The sequence below is a fragment of the Puma concolor genome, chromosome D4 (genome assembly GCF_028749965.1).
Source record: "Puma concolor isolate L17-30 chromosome D4, mPumCon1.1.hap2, whole genome shotgun sequence".
NCBI lineage: Eukaryota > Metazoa > Chordata > Mammalia > Carnivora > Felidae > Puma > Puma concolor.
The window spans coordinates 67270625-67293339 of NC_141679.1; the positions used below are offsets into that span (position 1 = coordinate 67270625).

Below are 22715 nucleotides of genomic sequence, written 5' to 3' on the forward strand. Positions count from 1 at the left end.
CATCGACAGATGAATGGGTAAAGAAGATGTGGTGTATACATACAACGGAGTACTACTCGGCAATCAAAAAGAATGAAATCTTGCTATTTGCAACTACATGGATGGAACTGGAGGGTATTATGCTAAGCAAAATTAGTCAATCACAGAAAGACAAATATCATATGACTTCACTCATATGAGGAACTTAAGATGCCAAAACAGATGAACATAACATAAAACATAACATAAAAGATGGGGACGAAACATAAAAGACTCTTAAATATAGAGAACAAACAGAGTGCTGCTGGAGAGGTTGTGGAAGGGGGAATGTGCTAAATGAGTAAGAGGCATTAAGGAACCTACTCCTGAAATCATTGTTGCACCATATGCTAACTAACTTGGGTGTAAATTTAAAAACAAATAAATAAAAAGTGTTAAAAATTAAAAAAGAAAACACTTGTCACTGTACATATAGGTCAGAATTCAGATGATAATGAGTCTTGTCTTTTTCATTTCATAGCTGAACTTACACAAAAGACTGGTTTGTAAAAAAAAATAAATTTTAAAAATGAATAAGGATTCAAAAAATTATCTATTTTTACTATACATATTTTATATGTATATATGTGTTATCATATATATCTATATATACACGCATGCATATTTTATATGTGTATTATACAAATACATATACATACATAGGCATATACATATATGTATACATATATGTATGTGTACATAAATACATATGTATTGTATGTATATTATGTGTATATAAATATACATATTTATACACACACACATGCACACATGCACTTACCCATAGGAGGTCTGGAAAGATACATACTGACAGGTTAACACTGGTTACAGTGGTGAAGTTTCTAGTGAGTTTCATTTTTACTTTTTTAGGTATCTTCTCTTTTTCACCAACCAAAAGAAAAGACGCTGAGAAGCAGGTGGGCCTGAATACTATCTTAGAAAGTATGCACTAGATTCTGCAGACACTGAAGAGCCACTGGAAAACTCTTAAGAGAAAGACTGGGGGTAACCAGAGGTAAGCCATCAAGAGCGTTGTAGGTGGGAAGCCCTTGGTGACTCACTTCATTTCTCTTTCCCTGGGACCATCTTCCTTGTGCCACCCGCAGACCCAGAAGTCAAGCCTGTAGGATTAAACCTCTCAGCCCTGAGATGGAAGACTGCCAGTAATAAGCAGGGGCACAGTCAATGTGAGCACATTTCTCTGCCCATGCAGAGCTCCCCAAAACTTGACAGCAAGCACAAAACAACCTGGCTCTGCCCCAAGCACAAAAACAAGAGGGGAGAAAGGACAGGTGGTGAAGCATTCACAAAAGCTAGGAAAAAAAAGGCAGATTGTTTTTTTCCTACAATGTAGGAGCTTTTATTACTAGAAAATAAAATCCTGTCTGAGCAAATGCCAGGAAAACGATTAAGGGCTCAATTTAGACTGGGAGGTTTGGCCGGGCACTGCTGAGCAGAGAACTAAACAATGTCAGCCCCACTCTCTGTGCACATCACGTTTGGGGTGAGCGGCCCAAGCCCTAGCCGGGCCTCTCGCCACCAGTTCTGCAGAATTACAGTTAAGCTTTGGCCACTTGGTTTCAGTTAAAAGGATTGTGTGGAAGGAAGGATAAAAGGCTCTTGCGTGCAGACCAGCTACCGCATCTGAGAACTGAGAAGAAATGCAGCCAGGTTGGTGCCAAGCCCTGCAGGAACGCTTCTTCCCTGGAGTTCTCAGGATCCCCACCCTGACCCAGGAAGAGCATGAGATGGTGGAGAAGCATGGGCCGGTTTGGGAGTCAGACAAGCCTATGTTGGAGCCCCCATTCTACTGCCCATGGGGCCTGTAGACAAAATTTTAATTTCTCTGAGCCCTAGTGCCTTATCTACAAAGTGAAGATCATAATTTATAGAATTATTATGAGGATAAAATAACATGATATATACAAAAGCAACAATAAAGTAGATACTTAGTAGTCTTCCTTTCCCTTTTTTTCTCCAGGGCATCCTAAGCCAAAGAATTGTGGTACAGTGGGGAAAGTATGAGATTTGAGGTTGAGAACCTAGTGTTCTAGTCCTTGTTCTACAACTAATGAGCTGTGGTGACCTTGGGGAAGTCACTCAGTCTCTCTGGACCTCACTTTCTCCTGCTGAACACTGTGGGCCTTAGACTGAATAATCTGTAAGGGCTCCTTCTATCTTTGACTTTCAATATTAATTATAATAACTACTACTATTAAGCAATTGCTATGTGCTAGGCAGGTTGCTCGGCAATGCATATGCATTATCTTATCAAGAATTATTATCCCTGGGGCGCCTGGGTGGCGCAGTCGGTTAAGCGTCCGACTTCAGCCAGGTCACGATCTCGCGGTCCGTGAGTTCGAGCCCCGCGTCAGGCTCTGGGCTGATGGCTCAGAGCCTGGAGCCTGTTTCCGATTCTGTGTCTCCCTCTCTCTCTGCCCCTCCCCCATTCATGCTCTGTCTCTCTCTCTGTCCCAAAAATAAATAAATGTTGAAAAAAAAAAAAAAAATTTAAAAAAAAAAAAAAAAAAAAAAAAAAAGAATTATTATCCCTATTTTACAAGTAAAGAAAATGTGGTATATAGAAGCTTAAGAACTTGTCCCAAATTGCACAGCTAGTAAGGGCAGGCCAGGCAGTGTTTGCTGTGGCTTACTTCTTTTTAACTAATTAATGTATCCCCAGGGTTCCAAATCTTTTTACTGAACAGGTAATAAAATCCAGCCACTCTGCAGGCTGTAGGTCAGGTTTAAGCAACTGCCAATTCTTAGAACTATAGCTGGGGTTTCAGGTCTAAGGAATATTGATCTACTTGTAGCAGTGTGAAACAGTCTCCACAGAGAAAGAATCTTATATCAGGAGGTGGGAAAGAGGCACTGCAAATGAATGTCCTAGGGCTTTTGATTAGGCCAGAGAGACGACATTATGGTGAGAACCCAAGTAACCAGGCAGACAGGCAGCTGTCAGCCAAGTGAGCAAGCAGTCGGCAGCCAGGGTCATCACAGCAAGGCTAGTAGAGGCCTCTCAGTGGCCAAATGCAAGTTTAAGCATAGATGCAGGCCATCTGGACTGCACCACTATGAAGTAAGTGGGCAAGAGGGAGAGTGGTGACTTGGCAGCCAGCTGCTATCCCTAGGGATATAAAGCCTGACTCTGGCAACAAGGAGACTCAATAAGAAATATCAGAGCCTAGGGGCGCCTGGGTGGCGCAGTCGGTTAAGCGTCCGACTTCAGCCAGGTCACGATCTCGCGCTCCATGAGTTCGAGCCCCGCGTCGGGCTCTGGGCTGATGGCTCAGAGCCTGGAGCCTGCTTCCGATTCTGTGTCTCCCTCTCTCTCTGCCCCTCCCCCATTCGTGCTCTGTCTCTCTCTGTCCCAAAAAATAAAATAAAAACGTTGAAAAAAAAAAATTTTTAAAAAAAAAGAAATATCAGAGCCTAGCACTCATGGTCAGGCCATGGAGTCCAGGACTAGTTAAGTGAACTGTTGTAAGCCTGGTATCATTTGTCTATTGCTTAATGACAATCCCCACCCCCATATTTAATGGTTTAAAACAATGAAGATACACTACTTCTCACAATTTTGTGGGGTGGCTGGGCTCAGATGGGCAGTTCTTCAGCTCTCTGTAGTGCCAACATGGTTGACTAATGTGGCTGCACTGAGCTGGGAGCTCAGCTGGGGCTAGAACATCGAAGATGGCTTCACTCACAAGTCTGGCAGTGGGTGCTAACTATTGGCTGGGACAGCTCAGTTCCTTGTCACATAGCCTAGCATCCTCCAGGCATCTTTCCACATGGCCTCTCCACCAGAATAACCTGGACTTCTTTACAATGGCAGGTGTTTTCCAAGAGGGGAAAATCAGAAACAGGTCAATATACAAAAAATTAATGGTATTTCTTTATACTAATAAAGAACAATCTGAAACTGAAATTAACTTAAAAAAATTTTTTTAATGTTTATTTATTTTGAGAGAGAGAGAGACACACAGTGGAAGCAGGGGAGGGGAAGAGAGAGAGGGAGTCACAGAATCCAAAGCAGACTCCAGGCTGTGAGCTGTCAGCACAGAGCCCGACATGGGGCACAAACCCATGGACCGCAAGATCATGACCTGAGCCGAAGTCAGACGCTTAACTGACTGAGCCACCCAGGCGCCCCTGAAACTGAATTTTTTTTTAAATCAATTTTTTTTAATGTTTATTTATTTTTGACAGAGAGAGACGGAGCATGAGTTGGGGAGGGGCAGAGAGAGAGGGAGACACAGAATTCGAAGCAGGCTCCAGGCTCTGAGCTGTCAGCACAGAGTCTGACGCAGGGCTTGAACTCATGGAGTGCAAGATCATGACCTGAGCCGAAGTCAGACGCTCAGCCGACTGAGCCACCCCGAAACTGAAATTTTTAAAACAACAGAATTGACAAGTCCAAAGCATGAAATACTTAGGTATAAGCTAAAAACTATGAAAGAAAGAAACCTTAAGAGTTAAATACATGGAAAGGTATACCATATTCATAGATTGGAAGACTCAATATTGTTAATATGTCAATTCTCCCCAAATTGATATCTAGACTTATGGAAATCCCAACATTGTTCCAATTAAGAGGGCAAGTTCTTAAAGATATTTATAAGCTGATTCTAAAAAAGGCAAGGGAACTATATAGCCCAATCAATTTGAAAAAGAACAGCAAGTCAATGGTTAAACAATCTCTAGTACATCCATACAATGCACTGTTATTGAGCAATAAAAATGAATGAAAGATTGAAGTGCACAACAACTTGGGTGAATCTCAAAGGCATTCATTACTCTAAGTGAAACAAGCTAGATGCAAATTTTATATACTATGTGATTCTACTTATAGATCATTCTGGAAGAGGCAAAAATATAGGAACTTAGTATAATCAATACAATGCAGTATAGGGATAGGATAGATACATAGATCAATGGAACAGAACAGAGAGGTCAGAAAAGAAAAAAAAAAAAACATGGTCAACTGATTTCTGACAGAGGTGCATTTAAATAGAAAAAGAACTATATATTTAACTCTTAAATTTTCTTTCATCTATACTTTATAGTTTTTAGCTTATACCTAAGTATTTCATGCTTTGGACTTGTCAATGCTATTGTTTTAAAAATTGCAGTTTCAGGGGTGCCTGGGTAGCTCAGTTGGTTGAGTGCGTACAACTTCCGCTCAGGTCATGATCTTGTAGTCCGTGAGTTCGAGCCCCAAGTCGGGCTCTGTGCTGACAGCTCAGAGCCTGGACCCTGCTTTGGATTCTGTGTCTCCCTTTCTCTCTGCCCCTCCCCTGCTCACACTCTGTCTCTTTTTCTCTCTTTCTCAAAAATAAGTAAACATTTAAAGTAATTAACTAATTAATTAACTAAATAGAAAAAGGGTAGACTTTTTAACAAATGATGCCATAACAACTGGATATCAATATACAAAAACATGAATCTTGACCAACATCTCACACCTTGCACAAATTTTAACAAAATGGACTATAGGCATAAATGTAAAATTTGAAAAATTTTAGAAGAAAATATAGGAAACTTTGGGTTGGGCAAAAAGTTCTTAGTAGAAAAACAAAACACAATATGTAAAAGAAAAATACTTATAAATTGGACTTAAAATTTAAGTGTTATTGCTCTATTAAAGAGACTGTTACATCATTCTGGAAAAGGCAAAAATACAGGGCCATAAAATAGATCAGCAGTTGCCAGGGACTAAGAGTTGATTTGACTAAGAGTTGGTGGAGGGTTTGAGGCAACAGGAGGGAATTTTGGGAGAAAACTTTATATTCTGATTGTGTTACTACTTACAAAATGCTGTGTACTTGTCAAAATCAGAAAATGTACACAGTAACAAAGAAAGTAAATTTTACTGTATGTGTATTAAAAAAACAAATGCCATAGGAGCACCTGGGTGGCTCAGTTGGTTACACATCTGACTCTTGATTTCGGCTCAGGTCATGATCTCATGGTGAGATCAAGCACTGACACATACAGCCTGCTTGGGATTCTCTCTTCCTTTCTCTGCTCCTCCCTGGCTTGAGCATGTGCACATGTGCACACTCTCTCTCTCTCTCAAAATAAATAAATAAACTTAAAAAAAAAAATGCCATAGGCGCATCTGAGTGGCTCAGTTGGTTAAGCTTCCAACTTCAGCTCAGGTCATGATCTCGCAGTTCGCAAATTCGAGCCCAGCATCGGGCTCTCTGCTGTCAGCACAGAGCCCACTTCAGTCTTCTGTCTTCCTCTCTCTTTGCCCCTCCCCCGCTTGTGCATGGTCTTTCTCTCTCTCTCAAAAATAAACAAACATTAAAAAAAATCTTTTTAAAAAATGCCATGAATAAAATTCAGCCAAAAAAAAAAAAGTCAAAATTCCTCCAGACCTACTCTGGAGAGGATACCAAGAATTATCTCCACAGTAAACAAACATTTTAAAATGTTGAGCCCCTTTTTTAATAAAAAACAAAGCTTTAATCAAAGAAATGCCATTTTGCCTCTCCTTTATATATAGTTAAAAGTACCCAGTTAATAGTACCCAGTACTAGCAAAGGTATAATAAAATGAACATTATTAAATGCAATGAATGGGCATATAAATTGGTACATCCTTTTTGGAAGACAATATGGCATTATGTATAAAGAAACATAAAAGTATTCTTAACCCTTAGAAAAGTAAAGCCACTTCTAAGACTCAATCCTCAGGAAATAATCATAGATTCTGATGAGGATCATTATCTTTTCTGCATTGAAATGCTGTCTCCCTCATCACAGGGACAGACGTGCAGTGGGTCCTAAACAAATGTTGCTGACTATCTGGATGGCAACTGACTTCCATAAAACATCTGCTTCCAGCCAAGAGCCTAGTAGGAAGAGAAGCCTTCTACCTCTGGGCCTGTTTGGTCAGAATGCTGCCTTCTGCAGAATAGCGCTGAATGACTGTCTATACTCACTGAGAACAACCAGAGTGATGGTTATATTCCTAGTGAGTTAGCAAATGGTGCCCCTGGCCATGCCCATAGAGACAGCAGGGGTCTTCATGCAGACTGACTGTTTCATGAGAGACAAACTCAGGAGACCAGATTGAAGAAAATCAAAAAGGCAGGAGAGTCAGTTCAGCAGACACTGGGGAATGCTGGGAAAGCCAGGGAATTTGGGCTGAAAAGACACTTTAAGTTGGAGAAAGACCCTGTGCCAGGGTCTAGGCCTTGTCTCCAGGCCCCACTAGTGATGCCTACACCCTAATAATTACTCTGTTTAATCTCAGTTAACATTCCATTAATCCCCTTGCTCTGTGTTATTATGTGGACACTAACTCTGCTTCCTAGCGCTGGCTGAGAGATTGTCTATTTATACAACAGCCTCTGCCCCGGCCACAGTGCTCCAAGGATCCCCTCAGTCCTGCTACCTAGGCTCTCTCTTCTGCCCCTAGGCTCCTCTAGCCTCCACCCTACCCACCATCTACCCCCATGCACACCTCTCATACTCCCTCAAAGGTTACAACTCTGCAGGCACTGCACAGGCTTGGTTGATGGGACCAAGTTATTGAGGAGGAAAGAAATCCTCCCACAATAGTGTATCTTAAGTAGGAGAACATTAATTCTGTATGTTGACTACAACAAACAGTAACCACTTCTAACACTTACTGCATAAGCACTAGCTGTGTACTAGGCACCTTGCTAAGTGCTCTACCTGCATTGTAAATTCTTACAGTTTGACTCTCACACTATGAGGCCGTTGCTCTATTGATCATGATTAACAGCCTCACTTTACATACAAGGAACTGAAAGCTCAGGAAGGAATGTTCCCAGGGCATTATGGCTAATAAGCAAACCAAAAACTTAAATGTGCACTCATTCATTTAACAAGCATTAATAGAGGTCAGATACTACTACGCTAGGCATGGAGGCAATAGGGTGAACAAGAAAGATCCAGCCCCTCAAGAAACACATTGTCTAGTAAATTAGGTAAACATTTACAGCTGCTCCAATTGGCCATAGAGCAAGGATTCAAGGCCATTTTCTACATCAAAGTCCAAGCATACAATTATAACACTTGCTGCCTCTCTTACTATATATAAATAGCCCCTCTGGGAGAAACAGAAAGTCCTGGAAGTTCTCAGGCTGAAGTAAGCTAGCTACCTATACGACCAGATGTTGATGATGAGTAGATGTATATGAAAGTACAGAACACATGGAATGTTTTTTAAGGCTTTGCTCAAGAGTCACCTTCTCAAAGAGGCGACTCTAAACATGTGCCTTGTATCAGCACTGTCGGCTTGTCTTTCCCTGCTCACTTTTTCCATCATACTTATCACTTTCTTTTATAAAATATTATGTATTTATTATGCCTATTGTTTAGTATGTGTTTCCTCACTCTTTAACATAAACTCCCCAAGGGCAGAGAATCCTTATCTGGTTTGTTCACCAAGGTATCCTCTGTGCCTACACAGGACCTAGCACACAGAAAATACCAAGTAAACATTTTTGTGTGAATCAATGGCGGTGAAAATCATGTACGGGTTTAGCAGACAGTTGGTGCTAATCAGACAGGAGCCAGGACAGGGAAAGAAGGACTGAGTTGGGAACTAAGTTCCCAATCAGTAGGATGAGAGTTAACCTCCTGGCATCGTGAGAAGTGTGCTGCAAGAACTGGAAGGGAGTAGCCAAAGCAGATCACAACCTGGAAATCAGAAGCCCCTGCAGGAGGTAGAGTGGATATGCTTCCCTGTGCTCAGAAGCACATCAGAGATCTGACAGCCAGGAAGCCAGGGTAGATCAGGAAGTATACGGCCATCTGTGTTTTTCAAGAACACAGGGAGTCAGGGGGTCACAGGAGCACACAGGGGTCGGTGATCAAAGCAGGCAAGAGCTGAAATCTAGGAAGTCTGGAAGGGCAAGATAATGATACCCATATACCAAAACACAGAAAAGAGCCTAACCTTGAGGCAGGGGTTATGGGAGCTAAGGATTCTTTCAAGTTTCCTCCAAGGACTTAAGTGGTCTTTAGGGCACTTATGAGCAGGGAAGGGGGGTATGGCTTAATGGTATACCACAGGGGCTCCCGGGAGGCTCGTTGGAGTCCCGGTTAAGCGTTGGACTCTTGATTTTAACTCAGGTCATGATCTCACAGTCATGGTATCAAGCCCTGTGCTAAGTGTGGAGCCTGCTTAAGATTCTCTCTCTCTCTCTCTCTCTCTCTCTCTCTCTCTCTCTCTGCCCCTTTCCCTTGCTCTAAGAAAAAAAGAAAAAAAAAGGTATGCTACAGCTACAGAGAACTGAGTGCATATCTCTTCCCAGCCTCAAGTTTAGTGGCCTCACATTTGTAGCATGAAATTGGCCACGGTGAAAGGACTGACAACACAGAAACTGGCAAACGCTACAAATCAGAGATTTATAGAGAAAGGTCAGAGACCATGTGTGGCCACAAAGCCACGCAAAAGCCAGGTATTTACTACCTGGCCCTTTACAAAAAAAATTGCCAATGTTTACTCTAGCAGCAGCAGTAAGCCTTACTCCCTTAGCTCCCTCAATCAGCCATTAAAAGGAGGTTTGGGCCAGGCCTTGGCCTGAGGAAAGACCCGCTAGGAGAGGAGGTGATGCTGACACATAAAAGAAATGAGACTGGCTCTCTCCTGGGATACAGCTCAGAGTTAGCGAATTAGAAATGTGTGTTTGCAAATATTTGACAGTGTGGGCCAGAGGTTAAGGTGAGGCATAAAAGTTGAGCACAAGGAGACGTTAAGCTGGGGGTTAGCCCAAGAACACAAAAGGGAACAAAGTCAAATGACCCTTACTGGAGTGAACAGTGAAGGCAGAGAGAACAGTAACTACAACTAACACTTCTAGAATGCCTACTGCATCCCACATGCTTGCTATTCTAAGCACATTACTCACATTAATACATTTAATCCTCCCAACAGCCCTATGAGGCTGCTCCTATTATTACTCCCATTTGACAGATGAAGAAACTGAAGCACAAAGTGAAGTAACTTGCAGACAGTTGCAAAGCTAAGAAGTAGAAAAACCAGGATTTAAAATCAGATAGGGACATCTGGGTGGCTTAGTCAGTTAATGGTCTGACTCTTGGTTTCTGCTCAGGTCAAGATTTTACAGGTTTCTTGAGTTTGAGCCCCACTTTGGGCTCTGTGCTGGCAATGCGGAGCCTGCTTGAGATTCTCTCTCTTCTCTCTCTCTTTCTCTCTGCCCCTCCCCTGCTCAAGCTGTCTCTGTCTCTCTCTAAATAAATAAAACTTAAAAACTGTAACAATAAAAAATAAAAATAAATAAAAAATAAAACCAGATAATCTTATTTTAAAGTTTATTTATTTTGAGAGAGACAGAGACAGCATGAGCAGGGGATGGGTAGAGAGAGAAGGAAAGAGAGAGAATCCCAAACAGGATCTACACTGCTGGTGTAGACCCTGATACAGGGCTCAAACCCATGAACCATAAGTTTGTGACCTGACCCAAAACCAAGAGTCAAGATGATTAACTGACTAAGCCACTCAGGTACCCCTAGAATCCACGTACACACTATATACACACTCTCTCAGACAGACTGGTTGGAGAAGGAAGGAAAGCAGGTGGAAAAGGAGAATAGGAAAGAGTGTGGCGATAAGCTGCATCTGAACCCAAAGAAGGAGCAGGGAAAAGGCAACAGTGAACATTTCCCCAATGCCTTGATAATCATGGGTGAGCCTTGCCTGTGCCAGGCTCTATGCCAGATGCTGGGGGTACAAAGATGAGTCCAACCTGGGCTAGACAGAAAGGAGTCACAAGTAAAGAGGCAATGCTAATACAGTCTAGATTAAGTTCTACACAGCACCATTGGGGCCCAGCAAAGAGAGAAGCTCTACCCAGCAAACTTGGGAGCTGCACCAGTAAGCTCAGAGCCAGGGGCCAAGGAGGGATGTGGAGCTTAGGCTGCCTAGTGTCACCTGGATGAACCACCTCCAGAATAGGTCACAAAAATAAAGGGCTCCAAAAACAGGTCAAGGGACTACAGGAGAGCTCAACAAACATCCATGTGCTGGAAGAGAGAAGCAGAGGCATACATCCTGAATAAATTGGTGGATCAAAAGCCCAGCAGCTATTGGAAATGGGAGGTGGGGGGCATGGCAACTGGGGAGCCCAGGTCAAGCAGCAGAAGCCAGAACGGAGCAAGAAGGATGGAACAAGGGGACCTAAGCATGTCTGGGTCTTCATTCCACACTCCCTTCCCTACCTCACAACTTTATCCCTCATCTAATTTTCTAACAGAAGACTCTCCACCAGCGTTATGAACCAGGAACATAACTGTTCTGGTGCCCCTAGTGCCAGGGGAGACTTTCTACAGTTAAGTATTTTATACTAATGTTCCTCCTATTCCCTCCTGCCACCCAGCTGACCTACCCAGGATGAGCTAATGGCCCTCCTCTAAAAAGAAGTGTTGGGCTCCTTTGTTCACTCACATTTCTCCCCAGAAACACTCCATCCAGAGTTTATGGCTGCTGATAACCTGGCAGTGTTGGTGACTTCACCATTCTCCCTCTGGGAAATGAAGCGACTCAGCAGTCATCAACACCAAGATAACAGTGCTTGTCATTAGGAGTTCTTTACAGGGCAAAGAAATGTCAGGGTGTTGGGTATCTGAATGCAGCCACAGGTCCTAGGGTTAACACAGCAGAAAAAAAAATGACAGTGTACAGAGTTGCAGACTAGTCCAACAATTATCAAATCCCCATAAGGGTGCCTGGGTGGCTTAGTCAATTAAGCGTCCAACTTCAGTTCAGGTCATGATCTAGCAGCTCATGAGTTTGAGCCCCGCCATCGGGCTCTGTGCTGACAGCTCAGAGCCTGGAGCCTGCTTCAGATTCTGTATCTCCCTTCCTCTCCCCCTCTCCCCGACACATGCTCACTCTCTCTCGCGCGCGCGCACGCACACGTGTGCTCTCTCTAAAATAAATAAACATTACCAAAAAGATTTATTTAAAAAAAATCCCCAGAGAGCAACTCTCAATAAATACTTGCTGTTTGTTCTAACAATAGAAAGGGTGGTGTGCTAAACCACAGTTCTTCCTTCCTGATTTCCAGTATACGGACCAACATGCCTGTACTGAGCATTACCATGCAAACAGTTGTTGCCATGCTATTATGTTGGACATCTGTGGGATTGTTTGCCAGAACTCTCTCTTTTGGGGAACTATTCACCCAACCCTTATCTACATGGCATCTTCCTATATGGCCTTGTCTTCCCCTACACATTTGACTAGTCAAGGGTGAGCACTTAACCCAAAGCAGGTCAATTAGAGCCCATCCTTGGGGTTCTCCCAACTAGAATAAGAGAATTAGTCTCTGATAGGGGAAGCTGAAAGATGTAAAATTTAGGAGCTCTTAATAGCTTCATTTACAACCATGTGGAGGAATGCTGTCTGCAGGAGAGAAGATCAAAATGCAGAGAGAAACAGAGGTTAGGGAGATAAAAAAGATTCTTGGTAGCATCCAAGTCTAGGCACCTTGTTCCTAAGAGCAAGTTAGAGCCATACTTTCTACATCTTGGTTACTAGATTGGTTACTGGATACCCTAAGTAAGTAAATTTGTTTTTACCTAAGCTACTTCTAGCTTGAGTTTCTTCTAGTTGGTTACAAACAGTGTCTGAATCAACCTGGACTTCTGGTGGCAATGACTATGTGGAGGCATGGAAAAAGTAGAGTTCTCCAGAATGCCCCCAAGGAACTCCCTGCTGTGCTCTCTTAAAGAGGGTATCAGTGTGCAGTGACAGTCAGTCCCTAGCCCAGACAGACCACAGCAAGTTCAACATGAGAGGAGCAAAAGGCTACCACCCTCTCTAGTCTTATTCATGCCTCATGTGCTCTGTTTGCCCTAACATCTCTCTAACTGTTCATTTGCTCAGCCATTCCAACTGATGTCTACTTGGTATTTCTCTGGATTCCAACTCACTTCATCATTCCAGGCCATTTAGCATGTCTTCCAAGTATTCAAACCCTCAAGCCAGCAAGCTAAGTTATCCTCTCCCACTCAGCATCAGAAGCTGAGCCTAGGTGGCACAATGTGAGTGTTAAATGGTATGGTATAGACTAGAATTGCCATGGGAAGTCAGAAAAGGGGAAAATCAGTTGTGGGTGTTATAAAGCAAGTGGTCTTGAATTTGGAGAGATAGAAAGGACATTCCAAGCTAGAAAACAAATAAATAAAGACACTGGAACAGAAAAAGCTTGGGAACAAGAGGTCTGGAGACAAGAAATGGGCTTGACTAAAGTGTTATCAGAATGGGACCAGTATTAGGTAAATCTGAGAGATACAATGGGGTCAGGTTACACAGGGTCTCACCAGTAAGGCAGAGGAGATTAAACTTGATATATAGGCAGATATCATGGTAGAATTTTGATCAGAGAAAGGAGGAAAATATTTTAACTATGTATTTCTCACAGAGGATGAGAGAAAGAGAATCTCTCTAGCTTAAAAAAGATAAAAGAGGAGATATTCTCTCTACCAAAAGCATTCTTCATTTTCCTAAGGATTCATCATTGGTTATTTTGAGAGTTTTTATTGTTGGAGTGCTGTTCAAAATAGAAATTTAGAAAATACACACAGGCAAAACAAAGTTCTCCCAAAACTTCACACACAAAGTAAGCATTGTTGAGATACTTATATGCATCTTCCCAGAATGATTTATAATATATATACTAATAAAAAATTAATTTATCTTATATAAATATGGCTCTTCTCACTTACCAATATATTTTCCATTGATTGCTTCTCAGTGGTAAATTCCTGTATCACATTTAAAATATTATTTGACTCAAAAATATTAAACTTACATGTATCTTTTTACAATTTATTCCATAGCTCAGATTAGCATTTTCCTAAATTTGTTCCATGAAACAGTTAGAACTACAAGATATTCTGTCCAAATTAAGGACTTATGTTTAGGAGAGGCTTCATCCTTTGTGGAAATTAAAGGTTCTTAGGTGTCCTACAATGAATTGATTACAACTAAATCAAGTTTGTTCCAGGAAATGCCTCCCCAGTGAAAATTCATCAACAGTGGTATAATTCTAACTGAAATGAATGTATTCAGAAAGAGTTCAAAACACAGTCCTGGTCAAAATATCCTACACCCAAGGGAATCATCAAACGAAGCCCCACTTTCTCGGACAGTGGTGATCGCCCCATTACCTGATGAGGCCAACAGTAGCCATAGGGCCATTTCACAAGGACATAGAGACCAGAATTCGAGCATCTGCTTGAAGTTCGACACAAAATTGTCAAGGTCCTTTTCAATCCTGAGACTCCATGAATTTCAATTGAGAGCATTAAAAAAAACTTTCAGATCTCATCATTCATTTGCCAGCCTCAAGCAAACCATTTCTCCTCTCCAAGTCTCAGGTTCTTCAGTTTCTTTCTGTGAAATGAGGGCCGCCATCCAACTCTGAGCCACAAATCTCTAGATCCCTTTGGAGTCCCTTCCAACAGTGACACACACACACTGCCCTAGTCTCCTGGTCTCCTAACTTCCACAGCTTCACCGAGGACCTCTATCCTCTTTGTTGAAGAAAAAATGATATAAGCAAACAAAATAATCAAGAGTTGCTCACATATGTACACAAAGCATGAACCAAACAGCTGGAAAACAAAGAAAGTAGGCGAAAGGTGAAGTTGTTTTGCTGAATGGGTGTCAGAGGTTGGCATACAAATCCACAGGGAGGATGAGCGCTTCACTAATGCTAACACTTGCTACGAAAAACTTCCATCTCTGCAGCACAACCTCCACTCTCCAAGCTAGTTCTTCCAAAAGGCCTAGAGGCAAGGAAAGTTTCACTTCTTTACTTTCTTTCTTTCTTTTCTTCCACAAAAACAAATAGTTTAAAAAAAATAATATACTTTTTAAGAGACCGAGGCTCCATGAGAAAGGAATCCTCCTTCCTCCTTAGGAAAAAAAAACCTTCAGCTGTTCTAATGCAGTCCCAGGGCCCCACAGGATTCGGCTTTTCTGAACACAAGCACGGGTCTTTTTGTTTTGTGTGCTCCCCAGAGCCCAAAGCAACAAATTCCGTGCTTCTCTTTCTTTTTGGTGTGTTGAAAAAAACAAGGGGAAGCTCAAGGAATGTGGAAAAATACATATTTGAGTGGTGGTCACTTCTTGAGGTGACCTTCCATCCATCCTCCAGGCAAACTATCACAAAGATCAATAAAACATGAATCTAATTAAGTCTCAGAAAGACACAGAACTGATTCCCTGGCTGAATCAAACACCCCTGAGCGTGGGCCCTCTGCTCTGAAACCCTCCAGGGGTCCTCACTGGCTGCAGAACCAAGCCCATTGCTCTGCTTGAATGAAGTATACAAATTCAACAAGCAGTCTAATATTTTTGGTGCAGTGCCTGAGGTCTAGTGTTCCTTTGGTCCTGTGTCTCTCTCATAGAGGCTTTCACTGGAACCAACTGCAAGGCTAACTGGCTCCGTCACTGTACCATCCTTCTGTCAACTTTAGAGAGACCCTATCATGCTAAGTGCTTAGGCACTTGCAGTGCATAAGGTAGAGAATGGGCCTTCCCCAAAGTCTTAAGAACCAGGTATAGGACAGTTCTTGTACCTGTTGGCTAATAAACATTCATAGCTTTGGCAAAATTTTATCTAAGACCTCATCTGATGTGGAGGTTATTAAAAAGGAGGGGTACAGACCCCATCCAGCCGTAACCACCAGAGGTAGGGAGACCACCTCATCCTGGTTTGCTCAGGACTTTCTCAGTGTCAGCACTAAAAATCAATCCCATGTCCAGGAAAACCCACCATGCCAGGCAAACTAGGACATTGGTCACCACACATATCTAACCAAAGAATTTACCAATTGCTGAAGGCCAAATTAGCTTGAGTCAGTACAAAACATCTTGTTTCCCTTGAAATAGCTTCTGCAGGCTTAAGTTTCCAAAAAGGACTAAAGGAAAAACAAGATCTAGAGTCTTGCTACTCAAGGCAAGGTCCACAGATCAACAGCATCTGTATCCTCCAGGACCTTGTTAGAAATGCAGAGTCTAAGCCCTACCTTAGACCTACTGAATTAAAATCTGCAATTTAGCAAAGCCTCCAGACTTTGCACAAGGGCTCCACGCACCTGTAAGTCTGAGGTGTGCTGACCTAGAGGAAGATATCTCAAGAGAGTGACTTTTAGCTGGGCCTTGAAGGCAACAGGAATGAGCTGGCAGAGGAAGGGAGCAGACAGCACCAGAAAATAACGGCAAAAAGACACAGAAAACAGCAATGTGTTCATTCAGCAGGAGTCATTTGTTGTTTCTGGGTATAAGGGATGGGAAGTAACCTGTGAAGGCAGGTTGGGGAAAGACTGTGGAAGCTCTTGAACATCAGATGAAAGTATTAGCCCCATATCTTCCTTGCTCTCTCTCCTTTCAAGTCTCAGGCAGCTACTAAACGCGGTTTTATTCTCTCAAAGCTAGAGCTACTCCCTCGCCCTGGCCTAGGCTGGCAGCAGCTGGATTCCCACAGTGCTAGCTGAGAGCAGAGCAGCAGGCCCAGGAAGGTCCTCCACCAGGGCTGCGTTCAGGTCCAAGCTCTTCTCTCTAAGGACCTTGAAAGGCTCAGAGCCCTGTATCTCTGACTTAAGGAACACAATCTCTGATGGGGAAGGCAGAAGAGATAGCCAGCAGTTAAAGGCATGCAGATCAAGGATCTCTATTCTGAAATGAAACGTTGGCAAAACAAGAAAAATGAGGGGACACCTAGGTGGCCCAATCGGTTAAGCGTCTGGCTTCGGCTCAGGTTATGATCTTGCATTTCGTGAATTCGAGCCCTGCATCGGGCTGTCTGTTGTCAGCACAGAGCCAGCTTTGGATCCTCTGTCCCCACCCCACCCCCGCCCCTTCCCCACCTGCACTCACTCTTTGTCTCTCTCAAAATAAACAAATAAACTTAAAAAAAGAAAGAAAGAAAAATGACAAGTCTTGAGCAATATCTTGCATTCTGAGAAATACTATACCTACAGTACCGGTCACTTAACCACTTTGTGCCCCAGTTTCCCAAACCATACAATACAGATAACCCTTGTACCAACCTCACAGGTTGTAAGGATTCAGTAAATTAATGCATGCAAAGCTCAGAACAGTGCCTAGATTCTACCAGAGGCTCCCTACAAAGATCTGCCTTGAATTAAACATTGCCTCTGTCCTAATGCGGGAGCTGGAGACATGACTTGCTGAGTGCAGAGCTTGGGTAGCAGCCAGCCTCCAAGTCAGCCCAAGGGACCATCTTCATAGATGTTGGCATTTGAAAATATATTATTCTTTGCTACTTAATATGGTCCTCAAATATGGAATGTTAATCATAGGGTGAACTGAGATTGTGTGCATTATAGGGCAGAGAAGCAGAGCCATGATGAGAGATATAGAATAAAGGATTTATTACAGCAATTAGACCTGAAGCTAAATTGGCGTAGTATAAAGCTACCATACTGTGTCCCTAGCACAGCTGGTCAGTTTTGAGAACTGCACCAAAAAACTCCTACTCCACATACTAACGTCCAGGAGGCTTCCCTAGGAAGCCTTATCTTCTAGTCCCTCCCTCGTGGGGGTGTACCACATACCACTCTTTGTACGCATCTGTAACAGAACCCGTATCACTTGTGTTCCAACTATTTGTATCCTCCTCCCTGGTCTCTGTAAGCCCTTTCAGGCCAGAATCTGTGTTTCATCCTTTTGCATCTCCAGCTGCTAGCATGGCTCCTGGCATATGTTAGCTCAGATCATGTTAAATCACTGCCATTTTATCATCTTTCATGCACAAAAAGTTATAATTTCATAAAGTTCAGAGTATTAGGAGGCACTCAGCAAATGTTTACTAAGTAAATGACACAAGACAACGACAACCAAACACCCACCAATTCTAATTAAACATCAAAAAAAGAAACTCCCTCAGGATTTTGTGTGGCCTTGGATTCCTTTTTACATACCTCAATTATTTCTTCACTCTCGAATGTGGACATGCCAATGAGTGGTTCCAACAGGTCAAGCAAACAGGTTCTGCACCATTTTCATGTCTCTGGAGCCTGGCAGTGTCTCCAGACAGAAGATGATTGATTTCTCAAGGGGTCAAATGTGGTTTTCTGCACCGTTTTAGTGTTTTGGGAGGCTGGCAGCATCTCCACACAGCTGAAAAGCAGCAGGCTCCAAGATGGAAGGGATTAACCTCTGAGAAAGCAGGTGCTGAACTCGCCTTGACTTTCAGTCCCAGCATCACAGAACGACAAGGAGCCTCAGAGGTCATGGATCTCAACCATACATCACGTGGAACTGAAAATTAGCACATGCAATATAACTTCTTTAAAAAATCAAGACATGTATCAGTGAAAGGGAGTTGAAAATAATATAAGGAAAGGAAGAATGGAAGGAGGTAGCTGGTACAAACTCACTTCATCCAGCTATAACAAGTCTAAAATTGTGAGGTTTGCCAGGCTCCACGATCCAAATGGACCCCAGCAGCCATCACCTGAGGTTGCAGAGAGGCCTGAGTTGGTGGGTCAGAGAGAGGTTGTTTTGAACCTTCAAAAGGGACAGAGATCCAGATAAATGTTATCCATGCTTATGTGCTCCCTCCCACCGTGGCCCAGCCCTGTGATTCCCTGGGTTCTGGCCCTCCTCTTTTCCCCATCCTGCTCCTTGGTCCCCAGAAGCCCTTACCATCCCTGCCCTTTTCCCTTGCTTGCCTGATGACCCCACTCTGGACTATACCCTGGGTCCTGTTTCTCAAGCCTGCCCTGGTTATAGGGACAGGGGAAGTGAACTAAGAGGAATTGGTGGTATTATACAAGCTCTGTCATTTTGAATTCACAACAAAATGCTAAAAGTAGGGACAATTAGCCTCCTTTTAAAAATGAAGAAAAGTGGGGTGCTTGGCTATCTCAGTCAGTTAAGTGTCCGACTCTTGATTTTGGCTCAGGTCATGATCTCATGGTTCATGAGTTTGAGCCCTGCATTGGGCTCTGAGCTGACAGCGTGGAGTCTGCTAGGGATTCTGTCTCTCTCTCTCTCTGCCCCTCCCCATTCATGCTCCCTTTCTTTATCTCTCTCTCAAAATAAATAAACTTAAATAAAAATGAAGAAAAGTGAGGTAATCTGTTTCAAGTCACAGAGCTGCTACAGGATGAAAGAAATCAAAACCCAGGTGTATCAGACTCCAACGCCATATTCTTTCCAATATGCCATATAGCTTCTCTCTCCATGATTCCTTTCCACCTTCCCTGGAGTCTCATTTGCATGTTCCGCACCCCTGATATTCATTCTGACTCCTTCTTCAATCTGCATTTCATTTCTTTATCTCCAGCAACTTCCCCTACTCAGACTCTGGCCAACTCACAATGTTTGCTGAGACGGAAGAGCCGCCAACAATTTGTAATCTACATATGAAGTGAGGGCACACCTGATCACACTTCACCTACTCTACATGAGTCTCCACTGCTACAGGAAGTATCCATATATCTCGTCATGGTATAAATGCCATTCACAGCATGGCCCCTACCAGTCCCTTTGGCCCTACCTCTCACCCAGCTCTTCTTTTTCACCAGATTTCAACTACACTAAATCTCCTCCCAAAAGAAGCCTACTCTAAGACCAAGTAGCCACCAGGGTGGCTTACAGAACTTATTATGGAAATCTTTTTATTACGTTGGCATCTGGTACTAAAATTTCTCTTTGGGCAGAAGACTTTCTCGACTCAAAGACTCTTTTGATAACACCCATTGGTGCAGAAGTTGAGGTCCTAGGGTCCCAAGTGTGGGTAGTTTGCAGGTTAGGCTTTCCAGAAGTAGATGCTGAGATGGGAGTTTGGGGTATAAGATGTTTATTAGGACAACCCAAATGTACACCAACTGGTGAATGGATAAACAAAGTGTAGTATATCTATAGACTATATTCTGGAATATTAGTCACTCATAGAAAGGAATGAAGTGCTGACATATGTTACAGCATGTGGATAAACCTTGAAGCAATTATGCTAAGTGAAAAAGAAGGCAGTCACAAAAGGCCACATATCATATGATTGTATTTATATGAAGCATCCAGACAGGCAAATCTATAGAGACAGAAAGTATATTAATGATTGCCAGAGGTTGGGGGGGGGGGGGGGGGTAATGGGAAGTGACTGCTAACAGACAGAAGTTTCTTTTGAGGGGTCATGAAAATATTCTGGAATTAGATAGTGTTGATGACTGCACAACTCTCTGAATACTAAAAACCACTGACTTATAGTCTTTAAAAAGGTGAGTGGGGGGTGCTTGGATGGCTCAGTTGGTTAAATGTCTGGCTTTTGATTTTGGTTCAGGTCATGATCTTACTGTTCATGAGATTGAGCCCCCTGTTGGGCTCTGCCCTGACAGCACAGAACCTGCTTGGGATTCTGTCTCCCATTCTCTCTTTCCCTCCCCCACTTGCTTTCTATCTCTTTCTCAAAATGAAAATAAAAAATACAATAAAAACTTTTTTAAAAGAATAATCTTTAAAAAAAATAAATAAAACAAAAAGGTGGGTGGGTAGGTTAAATAGGTGATGGAGATTAAAGAGTAGACTTCCTGTGATGAGCACCGGGTGACTCATGAAAGTGCTGAATTGCTTTACTGAACACCTGAAACTAATAACTAACTGGGATTTAAATAAAAACTGTTTTAAAAGTGAATTTTTTGGTATGAAAAATATATCTCAGTGAAGTTTTTTACAAAAATCATGTTTTTCAGATATTTATAGAGACCAATACCTATGAAAGGAAGGAAGAGGAAGCAGAATTTGGGCAGAGGAAGAACCTGACCTGTGATGGAGCCCCAGCAAAGTCTCTGTTAATTAGGCTAGGAGATCCAGAGCAGTAGTGCCCAGCACAGGATGCTGAAATGGCCCCCACTTCACACCTCTACCTCACTCAGTCACTGGCTTTGGGTCACCTGGGAAGGGTGTGATTTCCTGCTGCTAAAGCTGGGGAGGCTTTTTGTTGACCCACTCCCTGGAATTGGGTGACAAGTCCTTCTTTGAAGGGGTCTGAGTATAAACACCCTGCAGGCCTCTAGGGAAGGGATATGACAATTGTTCCTAAAAGGAAAAAGAAGTTGGGAGAAGAAAAAAAGTCAGTGAGACAGCAGAAAACTGTGCAGTATGCAATGGGATGCCATCTTGTAACTCCTCACATCTTCACCTAAGTTAAGGCACAGAGCAGACCCTTAACATTTTGTCAAACAACTACTTCTTTTCCAACACTACCATTTTGCTCTTAAACTCTCATTTTTCCCAGAGCCTCAACTACCTAAAGCATTTAATCAACCAAAAATTTTCTTAAAGTTTTGTAGAACAGCACATCTCTTTTTTCCTTCTCTTCACAGACTTGTTAAAAGACATTAACACTAGGTGTGATTTATGGATTAGGGTCACAATGTGCTTAAAATCTACCGACAATGATGAACAAGAGGAGTGGTGAAAGAAAAAGCAAGAGAAAGTCTATCACGAAAACCAAGTTGGTTTTAGTATCAGGTATTGGGCCTGCTAGCTTTTCACGAAAAGCACATCAGGAAAAGCTACAAGAAAGATCGTATTTCACATCTGGTTAAGATAAGAGCAATGGGAAAACCAACAGGGAAATAATGTAAACCCAGGCATCTAATAATAAAAACTTACTTCTGCATAGATGTTTGCCATGTATCATCCCATTTAGTTCTCCCTAAATTAGGGAGATCAGAATTATTATTATAATCGTCATTTTAGAGTTGGGTCCACTGATGTTCAGAGTTTAAGTGATTGGCTCAAGTTTACATAGTAACCAAGCAATGGCACAAGGACTTGCACCCAGAGTTAGTGACTCCAAATGCAATATTCTTTCCGTGACTACCCCATGCTGTAGCACAACTGCCACCACCTCCCTACCCTCCACGGCCAGAGAGGTAACTACGAGTGGGCAGAGAAAAACCTACTCAGCCATTCAAATGCATTTCCCATAAGGCAACAGCCATTTGAGGATTAACTTCTTAGAGGAAGTTTTCATTAATTAGCCTCGCTTTCAGCAAACAAACAGAATGAACAGAATTATGTTCTAACACATCCCAGAGATGCAAGAATTCATTTGTGTGTGGTCTTGAAAAGGTTAAACAGTAAAACTCCATATGGGCAACCTGTAACCATTTTTTTTCATGTTTACTTATTTTTTGAGAGAGAGAGAAAGAGTGCAAGCAGGGAGGGACAGAGAGAGAGGGAGACACAGAATCTGAAGCAGGCTCCAGCCTCTGAGCTGTCAGCACAGAGCCCAATGCAGGGCTTCAACTCATGAACTGTGAGATCATAACCTGAGCCAAAGTCGAACACTCAACTGACTGAGCCACCCAGGCGCCCCATCTGTTAACTATTTTTAACTCCAGCTGTGGCCACAAAAGGCATTTTAGATGGGAAGACAGAGAAAGAAATTATTGAATAAAGGGCTTCCATACAACAGAGTAGCATTCAGACCAGGAGTTTTCCTTCCCAACAAAAGTCACTACAATACTAGGAAATCAAAGGCATCCACTGGCAGTGATGATAGACATATTTCCAGAACTGGGGCAAATTGATACATCCAGCATTGATATGAATTGTGCAATTAGCAGTGAAGGGACAAGATTCCTTGTATAAAAAATATGTTTGAGAGGTGCTCGGGTGGCTCAGTCGGTTAAGCATCTGACTTA

General features: G+C 42.5%; 1 protein-coding gene across 1 annotated transcript in view; it reads right to left on the bottom strand.

Moving 5' to 3' along the window:
- Positions 1-22715, bottom strand: part of ABCA1 (ATP binding cassette subfamily A member 1) — a 323564-nt gene that overhangs the window by 299314 nt on the left and 1535 nt on the right. Inside the window, exon 2 of the mRNA XM_086683626.1 lies at positions 17979-18318. The gene's annotated coding sequence lies outside the window, so the exon portion shown is untranslated. The remainder of the gene's footprint in view (positions 1-17978; positions 18319-22715) is intronic.